This window comes from Gouania willdenowi, unplaced genomic scaffold, assembly GCF_900634775.1.
Source record: "Gouania willdenowi unplaced genomic scaffold, fGouWil2.1 scaffold_252_arrow_ctg1, whole genome shotgun sequence".
NCBI lineage: Eukaryota > Metazoa > Chordata > Actinopteri > Blenniiformes > Gobiesocidae > Gouania > Gouania willdenowi.
Window position 1 is genome coordinate 1 of NW_021145010.1, and position 24,270 is coordinate 24,270.

Sequence of the window (24,270 nt, forward strand, 5' to 3'; positions counted from 1 at the left end):
TTCTGGTACATGGATGAATCCGTCTTGACAAGCATGTTACAAGTGTGAACGTCTAAATCAGGGTTTTTTATGTTTTTTGCAATTAATAATTAAACACACCACAAAACAGTAAAACATTTACATATGTATTATAACAATATTTTTTAAAATGTCTTACGGTCGTTTCCATTTAAAATATCACAGCAAAATATTATTAGTTGTTTTTTTTTTTACAAGTGTAGGAAGTGACGTCGTCTCCGCGCATGCGTTGAACCGATCGTGTTTTCTCCTCCATCTTTTACGATCTGTGAACACGGAAACCAGTCCTTCTTGTTCACCGAAGCTGATTAAAGTTCACCTTCCCTCAGGACTGAAGGTAAAAACACTACTTTAATGGTTTAACTGATGGTTTTAGAGTAAAAACACTATTTTAATGGTTTTACTGAAAGCTTCTGATGGTTTTAAAGCGCATTGAGGCTAATGTGGAGGTTTCATGAACACAGACAGGATGCTAACGTTAGCATCCTGTCTGTGTTCATCATGTTATTGTTTATGGACTTAGTGATGATGAAGATACAGTCATTGCTAAAGTTCCTGTAGTTTATCATACGCAGCTGGAGCAGATCATATCATTATTCACTGTTAAATATGGGTTAGAAACAGTGAGGCCACATGGTTAGCCTTTAGCCCGCTAGCTAACCGGTGTTATAAGTTGAGTGGTGACCGTGTTTAACTGGTGACTGAATTCCGTTAGCGTGGTTCGATAGACTGATGATAAAAACAGCTGTGTAGTTTACACAGAGTTGGAGATTGTGCTCGTGTGTTATTTAAATGGTGAAATATTGATGAGATAAATTCCAAACTGTGTCCACCGCGGTGGAGTTGGTTTCACGTTGGCTATTCTCCTCCCAACACCAACATCGAGCGGTATGGTGAGTGAATAGTGCCACTGCTAACCCTAACCTGTGGTGAGTGGATAGTGCCACTGCTAACCTTAACCTATGGTGAGTGGATAGTGCCACTGCTAACCCTAACCTATGGTGAGTGAATAGTGCCATTGCTAACCCTAACCTATGGTGAGTGAATAGTGCCACTGCTAACCTTAACCTATGGTGAGTGGATAGTGCCACTGCTAACCCTAACCTATGGTGAGTGAATAGTGCCACTGCTAACCCTAACCTGTGGTGAGTGGATAGTGCCACTGCTAACCCTAACCTATGGTGAGTGAATAGTGCCACTGCTAACCCTAACCTATGGTGAGTGGATAGTGCCACTGCTAACCTTAACCTATGGTGAGTGAATAGTGCCACTGCTAACCCTAACCTATGGTGAGTGAATAGTGCCACTGCTAACCCTAACCTATGGTGAGTGGATAGTGCCACTGCTAACCCTAACCTATGGTGAGTGAATAGTGCCACTGCTAACCCTAACCTATGGTGAGTGAATAGTGCCACTGCTAACCCTAACCTATGGTGAGTGAATAGTGCCACTGCTAACCCTAACCTATGGTGAGTGGATAGTGCCATTGCTAACCTACCGCAGGAGTCTGTCGTGTGAAATCAACGTCTGAACTGGATGACGTTACGATGTCGTTGCCAGCTTGTGAAACCCAATATATTTAATTATATTTCACATGTTCACAGATAAAGCAGGTCCTATTAGACAGTAATGTAACTATTAAGATAAGAGATAAGATATGATAATCATTTATTGATCTCACAATGGAGAAATTCACTTGTTACATTTGGCATTCAGAAAGATCACTCAGGGTGTGCAGAATAGACAAGAAATGTGCAGACAGTTAAATAGTAAAAAGAGGGATCTTATGTACATTAAGTAAAAGCAAACATCTTAAGGGGATGGAGTTATAAGAATAAATACAAATTAAATAAAAGTTTACAGTTCTAGTGCAGGTTGTCAGGAAGTGACGCTGATACAGAGATTATTGCACGTAGTTTTGCAAAGGGGGGTTATTATTGCACATGTTACTTTAGGGTCTTGTTGTACAGTGTAACAGCAGTGGAGATGAAGGCCTTGTGGTAGCGATCCTTCTTGCACTGAGGGTGTCTCAGTCTGCCACTGAAAGAGCTGCTCAGCTCCTCCACAGTCCCGTGCAGTGGGTGGGAGGTGTTGTCCATGATGGAGGTGAGCTTGGCTAATACCCTCCTGTCCCTCACCTCCTCCACAGAGTCCAGGGGGCAGCCCAGGACGGAGCTGGCCCTCCTCACCAGCTTGTTCAGTCTGTTCTCGTCCCGTGATTATTAAACCTAAATATCCTGAATGATTAAATCATCAGCTTGATCTGGTTTATTAATAGTAATCAGAAATAATTATCAACCATAACTTTATGTAATTCATTAGATATAAACTAAACTAGATTCAGCAGCAGTGGTTTATATTAAACAGTAAAAACACTAATGTAGTTATTTTTGCTTTTCATGTGCTTTTTATGTATTTTTTAGAAAATAATTTCATTATTAATAACAAAAAATAATATACAATAAAATTAATGGAATGAATCATATGCACAAACTTTTTAATGTGTAAATGTTATTACTGAAGCATATGACATATTCAGTTTTTTTGGTGTGTGTTTGTGAGGAACCTGTTTACACTAAGTTGGGAATTGTTTTATTCATTGTTTTTATTTGTCGTAATTTATCCCAAGCTAAATTTAAAAGATTGTAGCGTTATAGAACAAATAAATGTATGATTTGTCATCTGATTAGTCGATTAATCGTTTCAATAATCAATAAGTATGGACTATTAAAATAGTGGTTAGTTGCAGACTTAGTCTGTACCAGTTACACATTTTATATCAGGATTATTATTGTTTTTACACAGCGTAGCTTCACTGTTTTTATATCTTTTTAACCAACGTACATCTTTTCATTATAAAATAAATAAATCCCAGGACTCATCACTAATTAGAAATATAAATAAAAACATTTACAACAAAGTCATGTTAGTGCGCTTAACAAAATATTAAGTCCATAGTAAGAAAGAAAAAACCCAACAAGAAGAAACTTTGAAGCCTATATTTACAATATACAGTCATTTTTAGCAAAGTGTCTGTTATGCACCCGTCTAGGAGGTAAGTACATAACCATATTACGCCGGAAGGTATTTGTCCCCAGTCCCCAAATAAATGATTTAAACAAACAGACATAAGGTATATTTACAATTTATAGTGTTTCAACAATATTTTACAAAACAATAAAGAACAAAAAACAGGACCACAACTAAGGAGGCCAGTCTAACACTCACGTTTCTAGAGATCCAGAAAAATCACTGACAGAAAAAACAAAGGCAGAGAAACTGAATAAAGTCATTACTCTAACCAAAGATCTCAGTCTTTGGAGGCTGGGAACAACGAGGTGTGCTGCTGTCAGAGGTTACCCCTGAAGTCAGCTGCATGCTGCCTTTTATAGGTGGAGGACCAATCAGTGCAGCTTGTCTCCTCTAATCAGACAGCAACACCTGGAACACAAAGATCCACTCACAGCACTCACTCTGGAAAAATAAAAAGAGACAGACAAAGATCCACACGACGACAGAGCACTCACTCTCCTCCAAAACAGAATACAAGATACAAACAGCTCTCATTACGGCCACAGTCGTAACAGTGTCTTTAATAGGAATCAAATAAACACAAAGAACAAATATTTTATGATCTTTAATATTTCATCTTTCAAATAAAATGTGTGATTAACAATCTGCAGTTATTCTTATAAATGTTTTAAATAGAAATAAAATTAACAACAATAAAATCTATTATGATTTTTCACATTTATTTATTCAAATAAAAAGTGCAATGAACAATCGCAGTAATTATTATCAAAGTGTCTTGAATACAAGTCAAACCTTTTTTTCATCTTTTATTTTTTGCATACTTGATAGATGTCATGGGAAGGATAATTACAAAATATACGTCTGAAACGTACGCCGTCACCACCAAAGGTCCGTCATCTTGTACGTCGTCGTCAATGTGATTTTTGAGTGAATTCAAGTCTTTCAATTACTTACATGTTTACCATGTCTTTATTTTTTGTGTATATTGGGAAAAACAGAGTACAATGCAATGCCACAACACATTTACAATTTTGAAAACAAATATAATATAATAATTATCTAAAATAAAGAAATACAAACAGCAAAACACTTTTCCAAATTGTTGAAACAGATTTACAATGGTGGTACTTATATTTTTCTATACATGTTATGTAATGTTAATATAATATAAAAAAATGTGATATAAAACAGAACAATTTTTAACAGAATTAAGTTTAATTGTAGTTCTAATCATATTTAATATTTTTAATTGCTTTTATCTCTCCCTTGACATCAAGTATGCAAAAAATAAAAGATAAAAAAAATGTTTGACTTGTATTTAAGACACATTGATTACTGCATATTGTTCATTGCACTTTTTATTTGAATAAATAAATGTGAAAAATCTGTATTTAAAACATTTATAAGAATAACTACAGATTGTTAATCACACTTTTTATTTGAAAGATGAAATATTAAAGATCATAAAATATTTGTTCTTTGTGTTTATTTGATTCCTATTAAAGACACTTTGCTAAAAATAACTGTATATTGTAAATATAGGCTTCAAAGTTTCTTCTTGTTGGGTTTTTTCTTTCTTACTATAGACTTTATATTTTGTTAAGCGCAATAACATGACTTTGTTGTAAATGTTTTTTATTTATATTTGTAATTAGTGATGATAATAATCCTGATATAAAATGTCTCACTGGGACAGACTAGGGCTGCAACTAACCACTATTTTAATAGTCGACTAGTCATTGATTATTGAAACGATTAATCAACTAATCAGATGACAAATCGTACATTTATTTGCTTTATAATATTTCAATCTTTTAAATTTGGCTTGGGATAAATTACGACAAAAACGATAAATAAATAAAACAATTCCTAACTTAGTGTAAATAGGTTCCTTACAAACACGTCAGCCATGGCGACAGCGTAGTAACGTCATCCAATTCAGACGTTGATTTAACACGACAGTCTCCTGTGGTAGGTTAGCAGTGGCACTATCCACTCTCCATACCAGCGGTAGCTTCACTTAAATGCGTCCCGCCCACTCTGTCATGGTTCAGTGAGGAACATGCTGAAGGCTCTGCTATGAACTTAGGTGCACCACCCTCTCTCCTCCTGTCCTGGCTGCATTAAACTCATCTTAAAATGATAAAGAACCACATGTTGAGAATCACTGACTTAATAACAGCTTTATCATGGTTTTAGTAAATTAATTTAATAAACTAAAATGGGAAACGACGGTTGTCCTACCCTTAACCTACCCAAGTAATCTGTAAACAAAGTAAATGTTGCAAATCATTAACTAATTTTTTTTTTTTTTTTTTTGGAAATTTAAGTCATTTTAAGAAGTGTTTTAATGCAAAAGGAAATAAAAAAAAAAAAGAACTCAACGCACAAAAGAACAGCATAAATAGGCAGAATGACAGAAAAATGAGCAAAAGGAACAACAAAAACACACAAAATGAGAGAAAAATAGACTGAATGACAAAATAAATCCCCTAAAGAACTTTAAAAACACACAAACAACAACAGAAACACACAAAGCCTGATAGTTGTGTCCTATTAAGTTACACAAAATGATACAGAGCGCTGCATGTACATGTATGACACTAAAATCTGATTTTTATTATGTTGCAAATGTCTGAGCATGAGCAACTCTAAGATTTTTAAATGTAATAAAATAATACATTTCTATCATTTCACTGTTCAGCATTTCAACTGGGAATCCCAATTATGGTTAAAGAAAAATACTGACCACACCATTAAGGAATGTGATCTAATATAAGGAAAGAAATGTCATCAAATGTTTCAAAGTTTGAATAAAAGCTGTCAGTAGTGCAATACTTTGATTCTCCTGCAGGTGTCGCTTCAGGCTTGTTGTTGACACAGCTTTGTACTGTCTGTCCCTCATTTATATCAAATATAAAGTTTGTCCACACATCTGCTCTTCTTTGTGGTCCGAGGTTTGACCTTTTGACCTTCCCAACTAGTCCGTAGTTTAATCTGATTGGATTTCATCCCAGATGTCACCATGTAACCATTCCATTCCACTCAACATTTGTTGTTGTCCATTCAATTCCAAAGTCAACAATATTTACAGGTTCTCACAGTTTTCCTGGTGCTTTTATCACATGATTTCAGTCATTTTTCATTTTAAACTGTTGAAAAAACTCAAAATTCTTACAAAATCCTTCCATGTTCCTCAAAATATGACATATTTCCCTTAATTAAATAGAAATTGATGAGAAAATGTATGAAATGTAAAGTGTAGATCCTGTTAGGACTGATATTTATCACTTATTGCTTGGATATAGTCGCTTTCTTACATATTTTGTATTTCTTGTTAACAAACGTTAACGGTTTGATCCTTTTTGGTGTTTAGTTTGGTTTCCAGATTGATTGATTAATGGAACCTATTGTTGAATTAGATTCTAATAAAGCTACTGATTGGTTTCCTTCAGGTGGGGGAAAGCTACGAGGACACTGAGAGTGTGAACCATGAAGGCGTCCTGGAGGTGGGACGGCTGTGTTCATCTACTGTACAGCAGTTAGTGACTGAACTGATCAGCAGAATGGAGATCAATAACACCAATACACATGTCTGAATACATATTTACTGTGGATATTGTGTATTTTTGATCTTTTATTACATCAACGTGGTGATTAATAGACTGTTAGGATGAATAAGAGTGTAAGTATTCATTATTGTTATATGACGTTCAGCGTAAGATGTGATATAAATGATAACGTTTGTGTTTTCATTTAAAAATCAATCATTTTTTAAAGAATAATCAGTTCTTTGTATATTGTTTCTGCTAAATGACTGAATGTTGTTTTATAATGTGTTACTGACTGATTCTATGCACCATGTTAGTCTGTTTAAAACGTGCTGTCATACATGATATTACCATATTTGACATAACAATAAAAACTTTGTTGTAAATAACTTGTTCTCGTCCATTGAAATGTAGATAAAAAGCACCATGATTATTCCTAAATACAGCATTTTCCCACATGAACTCAAACTACACCAAGTACAGGTTCTTTTAAACAAACCAGTTCATCACCATTTTCAAAATGTTTCCAATTCCAAAACCTTCTTTATTTTCCACTAAATTCCTTAAACTGTGTCAAACTCATTTTAGTTCAGGGTCTAAAAATGGCTCAGTGTAATCTCAAGTGGGACACACATTTTTTGGAGCAAAAACCAGTAATTTCATCATGAATGTGTCTAAGTTTACACTTCTATGTTTAAATAATATGTAAAGTATGGAAGGCACGGACAATATTCAACAATAATTAACAGATATCAGTCCCTGTAGGATCTTCACTTTACATTTACTGGATTTTGTGACTAATTTTTATTTACATTCCAAATATTTGGTGAAATATTTTGAGGATAATTGTTAAATTTTGGAAAAATTGAGAATTCTTTCAACAAATTGTGATTAAAAGTGAAATAATGATGGTGAAACTGTAAACCCTGCAAATATTGTGTTGTTTGATTTAATCTGTATTTACTCATGTTTTCCTGTGGGCTGAACTAGATGCTCTAAAGCAGGGGTGTCAAACTCATTTTAGTTAACGGGCCACATATCTTAAGTGGGTCATAGATTTTACACAGGAAAACGATTCATTTTAACATTATTGTGTCTGTTTGCACTTCTACGTAGACAAGAAATACAGAATATGTAAGAAAGTGACTATATCCAAGTAATAAGTGATAAATATCAGTCCTAACAGGATCTATACTTTACATTTCATACATTTTGTCATCAATTTCTATTTAATTAAGGGAAACATTATGTCATATTTTGAGGAAAATGGAAGGATTTTGTAAGAATTTTGAGTTTTTTCAACAGTTTAAAATGAAAAATGACTGAAATCATGTGATAAAAGCACCAGGAAAACTGTGAGAACCTGTAAATATTGTTGACTTTGGAATTGAATGGACAACAACAAATGGTGATTGGAATGGAATGGTTACATGGTGACATCTGGGATGAAATCCAATCAGATTAAACTACGGACTAGTTGGGAAGGTCAAAAGGTCAAACCTCGGACCACAAAGAAGAGCAGATGTGTGGACAAACTTTATATTTGATATAAATGAGGGACAGACAGTACAAAGCTGTGTGTCAACAACAAGCCTGAAGCGACACCTGCAGGAGAATCAAAGTATTGCACTACTGACAGCTTTGATTCAAACTTTGAAACATTTGATGACATTTCTTTCCTTATATTAGATCACATTCCTTAATGGTGTGGTCAGTATTTTTCTTTAACCATAATTGGGATTCCCAGTTGAAATGCTGAACAGTGAAATGATAGAAATGTATTATTTTATTACATTTAAATATCTTAGAGTTGCTCATGCTCAGACATTTGCAACATAATAAAATCAGATTTTAGTGTCATACATGTACATGCAGCGCTCTGTATCATTTTGTGTAACCTAATAGGACACAACTATCAGACTTTGTGTGTTTCTGTTGTTGTTTGTGTGTTTTTAAAGTTCTTTAGGGGATTTATTTTGTCATTCAGTCTATTTTTCTCTCATTTTGTGTGTTTTTGTTGTTCCTTTTGCTCATTTTTCTGTCATTCTGCCTATTTGTGCTGTTCTTTTGTGCGTTGTGTCCTTTTTTTTAATTTCCTTTTGCATTAAAACACTTCTTAAAATGACTTAAATTTCCAAAAAAAAAAAAAAATTAGTTAATGATTTGCAACATTTACTTTGTTTACAGATTACTTGGGTAGGTTAAGGGTAGGGCAACCGTCATCTCCCATTTTAGTTTATTAAATTATTTTACTAAAACATGATAAAGCTGTTATTAAGTCAGTGATTCTCAACATGTGGTTCTTTATCATTTTAATAATGATGCCCCCAGATAATCTTTAAAGGGGAAACTTTTTTAACCACTTTTTACCTTTTTTCTTTGGACATTTTGCAACTTCCTTTGTCCCATTTTTGTCCCTTTTCCCAAAATGTTGATACTTTTTAGTTTTTTCTGATTTACCTTCCTTTTGCCATTCCAAAACACCTGTTTCCTTTAATGTCATTTCTTTTTTTTGCCACTCTTGACTGCTTTTGGCCCAATTTAGTCACTTTTTATTCTTTTCTTGCCAAGTTTTTGCCACTTTTGGACCATTCTTTACCACCTTACTCATTTTTTGTCACATACTCATCACTGTGAACTCTTTGTTTATCTTCTCAGAACAGCATCAAGTGATTGACTTGATCACCATTCAATCAATCTAACTGAACCAATCTGTTTTCAACAATGAATCCCTCTGTAAAAAGTGAGGGGATTCACTTTTGTTTTCATAAAAGTGTGGGTGTCACATCCCCCGCATCCCTCACAGGTGAGACGTGTCTGGGTTGTGTTTTTATTTCAAAAAGAACAATCATTTTAAAATGTATTATTTGTTTTTTTAATCAACTACTAGACATTTCAGGCGACCCTACATGGAATCACGACCCCAAGGTTGAAAAACACTGTTATATCATTTCCATTATAATTGAGCTGTTTTCATTATTTTAAAATGCAATTGTAAAGCCTTTTATTTTAATACTCATTTTTATTATTTTAATTTGTGCCATTTTCCATGTTTTGGTGCCTTACTTGAATAAATGTGCTCCATATTGTTGCCTTGCTTTGTTGGACAAATACAAAAAATGACTATTCTGAATAAATACAGTTTTAAACACATAAACAGTATTACCTTTATTGTTAATATTATTCCTTTAAGCCATGTTTGAGAGATATTTTGGACGTGCTGCGTCTGCTACACTGAAGTCAGAGTTTCAAACCCAAAATGCAGAGTTCAGAGCGTCATTGAACGCAGCATGAGAGAGAGTAGATGACGTTGGTGCAGCAGCAGCGCGTGTTACAGCAGGTGATGTTCATTACCTTTGATTGGCCAAACCTACATAAGCTGTGGATGCAGTTACTCATTCTTTCTGAGCTGCAACGACTGCTGTGTAACCTCGGTAGGCTGTCCAAACGTCCTGATTTACAGAGTCACGTCCTGTTTGGATGTCCATCAACTCTGTAGTGGACCAACCCTGGATGTCCATCAACTCTGTAGTGGACCAACCCTGGATGTCCATCAACTCTGTAGTGGACCAACCCTGGATGTCCATCAACTCTGTAGTGGACCAACCCTGGATGTCCATCAACTCTGTAGTGGGTCAACCCTGGATGTCCATCAACTCTGTAGTGGGTCAACCCTGGATGTCCATCAACTCTGTAGTGTACCAACCCTGGATGTCCATCAACTCTGTAGTGGACCAACCCTGGATGTCCATCAACTCTGTAGTGGGTCAACCCTGGATGTCCATCAACTCTGTAGTGGACCAACCCTGGATGTCCATCAACTCTGTAGTGGGTCAACCCTGGATGTCCATCAACTCTGTAGTGGACCAACCCTGGATGTCCATCAACTCTGTAGTGGACCAACCCTGGATGTCCATCAACTCTGTAGTGGACCAACCCTGGATGTCCATCAACTCTGTAGTGGACCAACCCTGGATGTCCATCAACTCTGTAGTGGGTCAACCCTGGATGTCCATCAACTCTGTAGTGGACCAACCCTGGATGTCCATCAACTCTGTAGTGGACCAACCCTGGATGTCCATCAACTCTGTAGTGGGTCAACCCTGGATGTCCATCAACTCTGTAGTGGGTCAACCCTGGATGTCCATCAACTCTGTAGTGGACCAACCCTGGATGTCCATCAACTCTGTAGTGGACCAACCCTGGATGTCCATCAACTCTGTAGTGGACCAACCTTTGTCGTCATTCTCAATTTGTTGCATAGTGAGAATTGTTTTTATTAAACCAGGGGTGTCAACCTCATTTCACATCAGGGCCAGACATATAAAATATTTATCTGTATCTCTCCTTTTACAATCTAAACCTAAATGAATGATTGGTTTTGTGGTTTTAAGCTCCACCCTCTGACCCCATTAATGTAATCAATAATAATTACTTTTATTTAAAAAGTGCCTTTCAAGCCACTTAAAAACACTACAATAAAAACTGTATAATAAATAATATTAACTTGTAGTGTACACGTTAGTTTAGATGCATACTGTTGTTGCTGAGTCATGGTTTGAGTAGTAAATAAAATCCAAACATTGCCATAGTTAATTATAGATGTCATAATGTTTTCAGTCTTAATTTACAGTGTTGACCAATTTATACCAAAACTTGACAAATTTTTATTGCTCACCAACTAAATGGAGTCATGATTAATTCATTCAAAATAAATACTTTATAAACTGTTATAAAAAAGCAAACACCTGTGAGGTTAAAATTGATTTAGCACTAACCAATTCATCTGAATAACTTTTAACATTTTCAATAAGTGGAAAAATGCTGAATCTTTAGTTTTGAGAAGAATTGTAAGTTTTACGACTTGCAAAGTTTACGATCTACAGATTTTCAGAAGAATAATTAGGTGTAAACTACAAAACTAAGAGGGCAGTGTTCACCACAAACAATCATAGAAGTACTTGATCAATTATTCACAGTCAAACTCAAGCTTTAAAGAAGGCCAGCACATGGTGCAGAACCTTCTGAATCCAATTTCTCACAGCAACTGAATGAAGAGTGAAAATCCTCCTTATATAGTCCAGTCCAGCTGATTGTCAACAACTCACAGTCGTGCTCAACTCTACAGGTGCAGCAGATCTCCCTGATTGACATGATGAGCTGGACATGGCTGTGCACTTTGTACCAATCTGTAACAGTAGGTAAATCCCCCAATAGATCCCCTGGAATTATCAAACATTTTGGCCTCAGTAAAAGATAACCAACAATTTGATCTCATTTCACATTTTGTTGCTATTTTCCTGCATGGAAACATCAGTGACAGTGAAAGAATCTTGTTAAAAAATTGCAATTATGGTGAAAGCTGCATTTTTTTTGCACTAGACAAATGTTTTGTTCAGACCTTGATGTACTTTACCACCATGTAGACCCTTATTTGTGTGAATGTGGACAGAAAAACAGAAACAGACTTTATGAGGAGAACGATTAAAGACTCAGATTTTCTCAAATTCAGCCCAAAATAATACAAAAATCATGTAAAGTGTAAAGATCAGATGTATTTGATGTAAAGCTCTTTGTTGTTAGTATTTAGTAGTTCAGTGTGCTCACAATGACAATGTGTGTTTCTAAAGTGTTTATTTGTTTGTGTTGTGGTTGAATGAGCTTCTTTTGAGACGTGTATCAAGTGTTTTGTTGGTGAGAAACACTTTAGTGGATGACATTAACTGTTGAGCTGAGATGACTGATGGATATACAGGCTGTGTTTAGAGTTTGGAACATGTGACTTCAGTTTCAACCAATGCTTGTTAGAAATAAAAAAAACTGTAATGTCACAATTTCAATAGAAGAACGGAACGTTCCATTCCTTCTATTTCTTTTCATTTGTTCTGTTTTCTTTGGGTCGTACCAAGTGTTCCTCTGTTTCTGTAACTTTACGTTTACTAACGTCTGTTAGCTAAACTCACTAAACACTCAGATATTTGTTTTACAGGAAAACATACACAGAAATGTGATATGATCCCAAACATGGTTTAGTCCGTGTCATGCAGATATTTCATGATTATTAGATTTTAAACGAGATTATGGTGAAATTTGGCCTATTTGTCCATTTGCTAAATTTACTGAATATTCAGTCGCCTTCAGTGAAAAATAACATGTAAATGTGTCATTTTCTCCCAAAACATTAATGTGAGACATTTCTGTGTAAAACTGGATCCTGATTTTAAATGAAGAGAAAAACAAACAAGAACAAAAAATTACATGTTTTCTCTTATCACAGATATCAGTCTATGCATTCAAAACAACTCAGGATTTTACAACTTCCTACTTAAAAAAGTGACCTTGAACGCCACCTGAAGGCAGAGCTCCAACTCAGTAAAGTCAGGAAATAAAAATAATGTAATATTCTATCAGTCGCCATGTTTGAGATATTTCAACGTGTCGCTGATGAAACGTAGAATTACAGCTGCTTCCTGATTGGCTACAGTCATGAGTCAGCTTTACACACAGCTCCTGTGCCACAGGATTGTCTCTTAAAGCACATTAATGTAGATCTGTGTGTAGCACTAACAAAGGCTTTAGGACGTCATCCTAAACAAATTGAGATTAAAACCTGGAATGTGAGAGAATTTGTTGCTTTTATTACTTCACGTTGCTGCTTTTCCTCCTCCAGACGTGCGTGCGTGCGTGTGTGTGTGATGGAATGCATTGAAGCAAATGTTTAAGACAAATGTTTGTGTTGTCACATTAAATCAGATATGACCACATGTATTTTAAGCGTTAAAGTGTATTTTGAAAAGTTAAACTAAATAAGTTCCTACTTTTATGTAGAGAGGTTTGTTGTTGTTGTTAGAAAAAAGAAAAACACAATGTATTTGGTTGGTTTACATAAAGTAATGTAATGTACATGCTACACAAACACTAAACATTGAGATATGTATGGAATAATTAATGAACATTAATTTGCAGTAATAACTTTAATGCTTCATGTTAACATTTTATTTAATGTATCATTTAGACTATAGCAGAACATTTATAGATATATTATATTATCTTCTAATTCTAAATACAAACTAGAACTGCAAGCAGTTATGAAAGGGGGCCAAGCCTTCCCGCGTGACTCAGACCCCAGGTTTCGTGGAGCCCCTGAAAGTACGTCACGAAGGATGACGGGCTCGTGGCGAGCGTCAGGACACAGGCCAACGTGCCATTTGCTGTGAACAGGTGGATATGAAGTTTTGGGAGATGTGATTAAAAAAGTGAAAGTTACAGACCAAAATGTGTTTGCACACATTATAGCGCCACCTCGTGGTGCACTTTTTGGTATGGGTGATCTGTGTGCTCTTCTATAGTTACCCTGTAAATTTCACATTGCTCAACATAATACTTCAGCTGAAATAAAGGTTTGTTTATTTATATGTTATGTAGTAATAAGCCACGCCCACTTTGACCAATCGTGATTAACTTCGAGATCCGGTCCCAGGAGCGAACCAAGGTCACACCCACCAAATTTGGTAAAAATCGGTTGTGCCATTTAGGAGATAAAAATTTCTCATAATTGCAGTGCCCCCTAGAGGCCTAATTTTTTAAAATTTGGCTCATACCCCCACAGTCTCATGGCAACCAAGGATCTAAGAATTGGTGGTGTTAGCAATTATTTTGATCAAGATATGCAACAGTTTGTGTTTTTATAGCTCGCTAGAAAACTTTACTCGTTAATATTTTGCGCATATTTTGTCTGAACAAAATTTTTTGCTAAACTCTAGATCAGGTCCAAATGAAGACTGTACGTGCCAAGTTTCATGCTGATTGGACAAAACCCCAAGGAGTAATTTGAAAAAATAAGTTTGTGATATATAGTGACTTACAAAGAGCAATGTGCTGTGGGAGTGGGCGTGGCCTATGTCAGAAAATGCGACTCTATGTAAGGAACATGTGGATATGAATTTTATGAAGATGTGAATTAAATTGTGAAAGTTAAAGGCCAAAATGTTTTTGCAATTATAGCGCCACCTAGTGGGGCAGTTTTTGGTATGGGTGGTCTGTGTGGTCTTCTATATCTACCCTGTAAATTTCACTGCCCTCAACATAATAATTCAGCAGAAATAAATGTTTGTTTATTTATGTTATTATGTCATTAGCCACGCCCACTTTGACCAATCGTGAATAACTTTGAGATATCGCCTCAGGAGGGACCCAAGATCATACCCTCCAAATTTGGTAACAATTGGTTGTGCCAATTAAGAGATATAAATATTCATTATTTGTAGCGCCCCCTAGTGGTCTACATCATTCAAATTTGGCGGATTTCCTCACAGTCACATGCCAACTAAGGATCTCAGATTTGGTGTTGTTAGCATTTATTTTGACCGAGATATGCGCCAGTTTGCATTTTTATAGCTTGCTAGGAAACTTTACTCGCTAATAATTTGCGCATAATTTACCCGAACAAACTCATTTTATTAACTGTATATCACGTCCAACTGAAGACTCTACGTGCCAAGTTTTACACTGATTGGACAAAACCCCAAGGAGGATTTCGAAAAAGTAGGTTTTCCAGTTTTTGCAATTTTGCTCCAGAAAAGTTGAGGCGGAAATGGGCGTGGCCTAGCCCAGGTGATTCAGTGCTATTCAAGGAATCTGTGGATATGAAGGTTTTAAATTTGCAACAAACGGTGTGGGAGTTATCGTCCAAATCGTGTTGACCTTTGTTATAGCGCCACCTGCTGGCGAACATATGTGAATGTTTGCGTCCAAGGTACACGGGGTGTTCTGGACCCAACCCCCAAGGGGCATCGCCCTACCTTGCACGGTTTAGCCTGCAGCACTACTTTTACTGGAGGAAAAATAAAAGGTAACAATAATCCTTACGATTACAATAGGGTTCCTAGCACCGCTGGTCCTAGGAACCGCGGATGCTTACATACGCGGTTCCCTGGCCCCGCGGGCTTGGCCCCCTAATTAGTCACACAGTCTAAACTAAACTGACAGCAGGAGTAGGATTGATGCTGGTATCAGTTTTACCATTTGACAACAAATACTTTATTCTAGTAGAAAATATTGTCAGCAAAGGACTAACTTATTGTGTGGTTATAAATGTACAGTATGTACACAGCCATTGGCAACAAGACTTATGATGTAAGCAAAGCTGGAATACTTCTTAAAATAAAACTGTTAAAATTGGTGTAAAGTAAGAATGTGCTCTAAGTTTGTCATACCACAGAACCACACTGTTGAATATGAATGATTAATAAATACATATAAACACTCTTTGTGAATGAGTTTAGAAGAAAATGGCAGAATTCACTTTACACAGACTTAAATGTACAGTGAACTTTTCTGGTGCTGGTGGATGACTGGGAGTTTGGGACAAAGTGAGTGGGACTAACTGGGACAAACTATTTTTATATAATGTAACACATAGTTTACACATTCTCACTTACCACTATCATGTTTTTATTTTCATCTTGTTCTTGTTTGTTCTTCTTTTCATGAGCCCTGTGGGTAAGTCTGCCTCACTTTATCAGTGTGTGTTTGATAACATCAGCACGTTGATGCAGGGACCGATGTCACGGTCTGAGTTCACATCGTACTGAGATCCTCTTAAAATGTCAGTACGTACTGACATGTACCTGTGCTGGATTAGACTGATTTAAAAAATAAAGTTACATTAGGTTAACTGTTATTTACTGCAATGTATATTATAATCATGTTTCTTTGGAAAATAAATTATTTCTTTTTGTATGGAATTTTATTATAAACTTAATACATGTAATAATAAAAACTGCATAGAATAAATGATAAAACATTTTTAATACAAACTCAATACGTGTAATAATAAAAACTGCATATAATACATTATAAAACACATTTCTCCTGCCTCGTATATTGAGCATTTGTAAATTTTTGTACAAGAAAAGGAGCCATTCAGCACTCATCAAATAACATTAGCTTTGAACCTTAGCTTTGAAATTTCATTTTTAACCTCAGTACGGTGGAAGTAGAAAAAAGCTAAGCAGAAGTAGCATGAATTCATTTTCTGGTAGTGCACATGCTCATATTCAAACTCAGACCAATGTGAACTCAGACGTGACACCGGTCGTATTGGTGCCCCATTAGGGAGGTGCCTGACGTATAACCGTAATGGGGGTTTCAAGTTGTATTGCTTATATCTGCCGTCCCTCGGGGGCCCCCTTCAGCTCGGGGCCCTAGGAATTTGCCTGTGTTGCCTACCCCGTTACAACGCCTCTGAGTCTGAGGTATGAAGCTCCAGGGCTGAAAGTGAGACCCACTCCGGCCCTGCGTGCTCACGTGCATGGATTTGTGTGTGTGTGTGTGTGTGTGTCCCAAAATCAGATGCTGAGCCAGTGTGACAATAACAATGTTTATTTAAAGGGCCCATGTTACGCTAAATTAACTTTTCTGTGCTTTAAACATGATAAAGTGTGGGGAGGACGAAGTCAGTGTCCCGTCTATAGACACGCCCACTCATGAATATGCATAAGCAGGCCTCAAATCAACCTGTGTGTGTAGAGTTGCTCAGAAAGTGACTTCTCAGAGGCTAAAACTCTGGAAAACAGACGAGTTTGGGAAAATAAACCTCAAATACTATGTTTTTGGGGTTCTTAGAACAAATGGAGATGTGTGAAAAATAACATGACATGGGACCTTTAAAGATGACGGACAAACCTGTGTTGCTCCTTGGTACTTGCGTTGCTCCCTCTGCTGGTGCAAACTCCATTATTGGTTATGAGATCTTCTTTGTCCTACGCATTTGGTGGTTTGAAGGCTAGATTTCTGATGCATTACCATCAATTCTGGACTGGCGTCATAAATGTTTGGGACGACGCATCAATGGTGTAAACTCACACACAGAGATCATGGCTGCACTGAATGTTGACACAAAAAGTGGAGATGTAAAAGTTAACCTTTCTAGTGTAAGAAAATAATTTAAATAAAACAATAGTCAATATTTAACAGCCACTAAATGAGAAAATGCAGAGTAAAGTGTGTTTGAGGGAGAGAGCAGCCACATTAAATAAGGGGGAAAAAATATCATTAAATTTTAAAGTTGTTTATTTAAAAAAAAAATAATAATAATTGTTTATTTAGTTTTCTACCACTGCGCAAAAAGAGCAAGAATCGAGAATATCCGGTTTTTGATTCTGTCGAGAATACGGACATTTCCGATGCATATCCGGAGTTTTTTTGATATGCCCCATATCTGGTCAAATACGGACCCAATATTCTTCATGAAGACAGTATTTTGTATTAGGATACTAACAGTATTTAGATTTTGTCATATATGTGTTCCGGAAATGTCCTCAGGGTGAAAACACCCAGAATCCCTAAATATCTGGTTTTTGATTCTGTCGAGAATACGGACATTTCCGATGCATATCCGGAGTTTTTTTGATATGCCCCATATCTGGTCAAATACGGACCCAATATTCTTCATGAAGACAGTATTTTGTATTAGAATACTAACAGTATTTAGATTTTGTCATATATGTGTTCCGGAAATGTCCTCAGGGTGAAAACACCCAGAATCCCTAAATATCCGGTTTTTGATTCTGTCGAGAATACGGACTATTCTGATGCATATCCGGAGTTTTTTGATATGCCCCATATCTGGTCAAATACGGACCCAATATTCTTCATGAAGACAGTATTTTGTATTAGGATACTAACAGTATTTAGATTTTGTCATATATGTGTTCCGGAAATGTCCTCAGGGTGAAAACACCCAGAATCCCTAAATATCCGGTTTTTGATTCTGTCGAGAATACGGACATTTCCGATGCATATCCGGAGTTTTTTTGATATGCCCCATATCTGGTCAAATACGGACCCAATATTCTTCATGAAGACAGTATGTTGTATTAGGATACTAACAGTATTTAGATTTTGTCATATATGTGTTCCGGAAATGTCCTCAGGGTGAAAACACCCAGAATCCCTAAATATCCGGTTTTTGATTCTGTCGAGAATACGGACTATTCTGATGCATATCCGGAGTTTTTTTTTATATGCCCCATATCTGGTCAAATACGGACCCAATATTCTTCATGAAGACAGTATATTGTATTAGGATACAAACAGTGTTTAGATTTTGTCATATATGTGTTCCGGAAATGTCCTCAGGGTGAAAACACCCAGAATCCCTAAATATCCGGTTTTTGATTCTGTCGAGAATACGGACATTTCCGATGCATATCCGGAGTTTTTTTGATATGCACCATATCTGGTCAAATACGGACCCAATATACTTCATGAAGACAGTATATTTTGTTAGGATGCGCACATTATTTAGATTTTGTCATATATGTGTTCCGGAAATGTCATCAGGGTGAAAATACCCAGAATCCCTAAATATCCGGTTTTTGATTCTGTCGAGAATACGGACTATTCTGATGCATATCCGGAGTTTTTTGATATGCCCCATATCTGGTCAAATATTCAATTCAGTTCAACTTTCGTCTCAAAGTGCTTAACAATATAAAATGCATAGTAAGAAAACCCAACAAGATCCACATGAACAAGCATTTAGCGACAGTGGGAAGAAAAAACTCCACATTTTTTTTAACAGGAAGAAATCTCCAGCAGAACCAGGTTCAGAGGTGGTAGTCATCTGCCTCGACTGGTTGGGGTTAGTGAACAGAAGGACCATCAGAACAGGATAGAGGGCAGAACATCTGAGTGTCCCAGACTAGTTGAACCATGAACCATCGACCAGGAACTGCCTGCTCCAGCATCAAGGCACCATTAATCAGGAACTACCAGCTTCAGCCGCAAGACACAGACTGCAGGATAAACATGATACACTACGATATACTCGTATCGATGCCATGCTCTGAAATGCTACCACTACAGATGAGGTTTCGTCTTGTACTGGGCACACGTAGGCATCTCAGCGATCACTACAGAGGGGACCATGTCTGCTTTAAATTATATCAATTATACGATGTACGCTTTAGTAAATAAGTAGGTTTTGAATGTAACGGTCTGAGGTGTTGTCCATTTACATGTAATGGTCGGTGATTATGACCAAAATTACCAGGTTATTGCTATTATACGATATATGCTTTAGCAAATAAGTAGGTTTTGAGTTTATTTTTAAAGGTGGAGAGAGTAGCAGCCTCCTGTACTGAGATTGGGAGCTGGTTCCAAAGGGGAGGAGCCTGGTAACTGAATGCTCTGTCTCCTGTTCTACTTCTAGACACTAGAAACTTCAAGAAGACCAGCAGACTGAGGGCCGTATTCACTAAGATCTGAACTAAAGGGTGGTAAAACAGTTGCTTCTCTAAATCCTTTGATGACGCAGTTTCCCCACCTACTGTGAGGAATTCACTAAGATTGCAGCAATAATTAACGTGCATGCAGTGGTGCAGACCGCCCCATTTAAATGAGCATTTTGCTCATTTAATGTGGACGTCAGTGCGCTGCACAGACATTTCAGGAAGTTAAATTGGAGGCAGATGGACTTCTCTGTCTGCTGCACAAACATATAATAATGTAGAAAACATAATAAACAAATAAACATAAAAAAATCTAACAAAACGTAACAAATGCGTGTATTTGTTTTTCAGCAGCACTCTGGGCCAAGACATTCCTGATTTTAGAGATAATACGGAGGGGGAAGAAGGCTGTCTTTGTGATTTGTTTAATATGAGAATTAAAAGATTAGTCAGTATCAAAGACAACGCCTAAGTTTTTTACTGTGGTGCTGGGTGACAGAATAATGCCATCCAGAGACACTATTTACTCTGATAATTTATCTCTGAGGTGTTTTGGACAAAATAAAATCACTTTGGTTTTATCCTGGTTAAGGAGAAAATTACGGCTCATCCAGGATGTGATGTCTATGAAATCTATGCTTTGAACTACAGTGGTGTGAAAAAGTGTTTCCCCTCTAAACCGTATCAGAATCAGAATCGTTTTAATTGCCAAGTACAGTTAATTCCAAATTATGTGGCTGGTTTATTCCGTTTTTAATTCCAAATTAGATAATTCCTCTTTCTTGTAAACACTTAACTTGGTTAAAGCCGCTTTATTTTAATCTGTATTGTTTTGCGCATGCGCGACTTGCGAAGATGACGTGCTGGTGACGACATAATCCAAGATAGCGACGGCCCGGACTCCAGCCTAGATTATTTGATAAGAGCCTTAAAAGACATGGATATAATGAAAAGAGTGGATGGACAAAGGCATAAGCATGCAGACTTTCACACGGACATACACGGACTTATTAAACACACACGAACCTTGGTAAACGTAACAGGCTTCATCGGACGGCTGGCACTAGGACCCCCCGGAGTAAATGCGTCCCAGTACTGCATTCTCAGGCTGTAATATCACCAGTTTATCATTTTACCTGTTTTTTGAGCTACTGTCTTTACCAGGGAGCAAATATTTATTCGTGGTGATTGTTTTCAGAGTTTTACTGGGATTTTTACCAGTGATTAGTTCATATCTCCTTCCGCTCCGTGGTCCAAACTGAAGCCGTGTGTTATTGTTGAGCTGATGCTTCAAAACTAAATCAAAATAAAGGTGAAAACAATTCTCGTGTGTGGTCTTCTGTTTCATAGACGACAATAAAATGTTTGTTGTATGTTTTTCCTGATAAACCCCTGTCCCCCTGTCCAGTCAGAGCCTTCCCAACCCCCAGCCCTAAAGCGGAATTATCTAAAGACGAATAAACCTGTTTTCCAAGAAAACCTCGTTCGGGAATTACAACTTTAATTCCGAATGATTTAAATCGGAGTAAATAATTCCGAATGCAAAAACATCATGTAATCGTTGCCATTCTGCAAAATCAAAGATAAAGACATACATAAATTATAAAGGCCAAATCATAGATTTCAAAAGTGTATATCTACAGTATTCTTTTAATTAGAAGATATTTTACATTTACAAATCAAATGATCAATTTCTTGTAGTTAGTTATAGATTAAATTTACTGCTGATTTAAAGCAACACAAATTATGTTAAAGATCTATTAATTGATTTATTATTATTTATTATTTAGGGGTCTATTGTGCCTGCTTTATTTGATTTATTTGGTATCTGTATGTGAGTTGTTTAATGTGTATTAAGTTTAGTATTTAAATTAGAATTATTTGTTAAAAATTTAGATTTTGTGTATTTTTCTTCCAAACTGTCTTTTTAGTTTCAATCTGCCTCAGTTATATCTGATTTGTCTCATTGCTTACGTACATGGTTGTGCTAAAGTCAATCTTTGACTGCCCATGAGAAGCTGTGTTGTTCTTTAGATTATCTTGGAGCCCATTCCATTCTTTGATGCCTGTAAAGGAACATTCTAAGGCTAAACACAACTGATTTTATGAAGGTGAAGCCACTTTAAGTTTTGATCTTTGATTCTGAATAATATTCAGGTTGTTTTGTGTTATTTATTTCAGAATTCCTTGTAACATTTTCAGTTTCTGCTGGTCTCAGGTAAATAAACTGGTATTGAAAGAATAGAATACTTTGTGTTTCAGTCAGATTGGTATTTGTAAAGATTAATACTGAGCAGAGTTTAGTACTGTTAATGTAAATGATTATAAACTGTAGGGTTAGATACAATAACATTTCATTTATCAGAGGCTTTTATCCAAAGCAATGTTAATACAGTAGGAGTAGGAGGGATTCAAACCTCTGATTATAAGTCAGCTTCATTAACCACTGTTCCTCCACCACAGAGTTGATCAACAGTGGATTCTTTTCTGATACAGCGCTGATATGAAGCTGTACAGACACAGATGACCCAAAAAATAATGCATTCTTTAATTCTAAGTAACTTAAAAGTTACTTTTTCATGTAACTCATTAGTTTTTGCGGTAAGTAATCAAAATAGTAACTGAGTTCATTTGTGAATGAAGTAACTAGTAACAGTAACTAGTTACGTTTTTTCAGTAACTAGAACAACACTAGTTGTGACAGAAGTGTGACTGAGTTCAGAAAAAATTATTGTACCAACGTTTTTATTAAGATTTTTTACTTTTTCTTGCAGCTAAAATTCACCAGAATGCAGGAATTTGCATGTCTTTTGTTAAAACATTTCTGGGGGGAGGACCCCCATGACCTTTCCCCTCAATTCTAGGAGAGGCTTTAACATGTAAATGAAAATGCTGTGAGCTATACACATGCAAATCAGGGTAGCAAGGGAACTTCTACTGCAGGAGCTTCAGTACAAACCACATCTTCATCACAGCTGTGGAGTTCAGCTCAGACGTGACCGATTAAGATCAAGGAGGGTAAGTGTTATTATATTAGATTTGTTTTTGGTCAGTGTGACTATTTTTCATGTGTATTAGTGTTTTATTCAATGCTAATAAGCATTGGTCTAATCTGAAGTCACATGTTCAAAACTCTGAACACGGTCTGCAAATCTCTCAGTCCATGTGGACTAAACTGTGACTCATTTTTCATTGTTTTCACACAAAACACATTCACTGACCACAGTCAACAACATTCATCAACTCTTTTCTCACTCACTAGTTTTAATTATTAATATTATAATTAGTTCACCACCTGCAAAACACTAAACGTTTACAGCACATTTTTAAAATGCTAACACACTTTGTTCAAAACACATCAGCTAAATGAAATATATTGATTATAGTATTTTGAGTTTTATATAACTGTACCCTATAGATTATTTTTTTGTTTACAGTAATTTTTATATTTTTTTTTGTGCAAAGATCTTATTTTGTATTAAAATACTGATTTACCTGACAATGTAATGCTCTTTGTTGTTAGTATTTAGTAGTTCAGTGAGCTCAGAGTGACTAGATGAGATTATTTGTTAGTGTTGTGGTTGAATGAGCTTCATTTGAGACGTGTATGAAGTGTTTTGTTGGTGAGAAACACTTTTGGAGATGAGAGTAACTGTTGAGCTGAGATGACTGATGGATATGCAGGCTGTGTTTAGAGTTTTGAACATGTGACTTCAGTTTCAACCAATACTTGTTAGCAATCGGGAAAAAAAAACTCTAATAGAGTGGAAGGGTCCTAACCCACAGGTTGAGAACCACTTGTGTATTGCATGTCGAAGAATCCATGTACTATGGCTAGATTGTAAGTCCAAGCATGTATTTATGTCTGTCCTCTACATTGCACACATTTGATCACCACTGTATTTATATCCATACAGGGCTTGGTCCGTCATACATATAGAAGCCTCACAGAGCTGCAATGGAAGGTCTAGCCAGAGGACAAGTATGTTTTTGGTCTTTTTCCCTCTGAATTGGCACTGTTTGTGAAAATTACAAAACACAGTTAGTTAGATTTTTTTTGTTTTTTTTTTGCAACATGTTTTGCTGAATGATGAGTATCTTCTACCTCCACCACCACCACCACAGATTCTGTTCTGATCACAATGAAAAAGTGACCATGGCTGTGATGGGGGCCATTTATGATGCTGAGCCACACTGGGGCACAAGCCAAGTTAGAAGTAAGTCTGATCACGTTCATCTGGGGACCTAATTTAATGTATTTGAGTGATCATTATCCTTTTCAGATGCCTTAAAATAATACATTTAGTATGAATTCATGACATAGTATTTGTGTTGTCATTTTCATTCACTAGGAGCCTGCAACAGGGCTTTAGAATCCTACAAGGCCAGTGAGGAGCAGGACCTGAATGGGACCGAGGAGGATGTAAAGAGTA

The 24,270-nt window shown here is 36.3% G+C and overlaps 1 long non-coding RNA gene across 1 annotated transcript; it reads left to right on the plus strand.

The window, feature by feature from the left end:
- Nucleotides 1-22,763: 22,763 nt before the first annotated feature.
- LOC114459070 (uncharacterized) lies at nt 22,764-24,012 on the plus strand. The gene is made up of 3 exons (XR_003673207.1): nt 22,764-22,855; nt 23,755-23,819; nt 23,963-24,012. It is a non-coding gene; the product is annotated as an uncharacterized LOC114459070 (long non-coding RNA).
- The last annotated feature ends 258 nt before the right edge of the window (nt 24,013-24,270 follow it).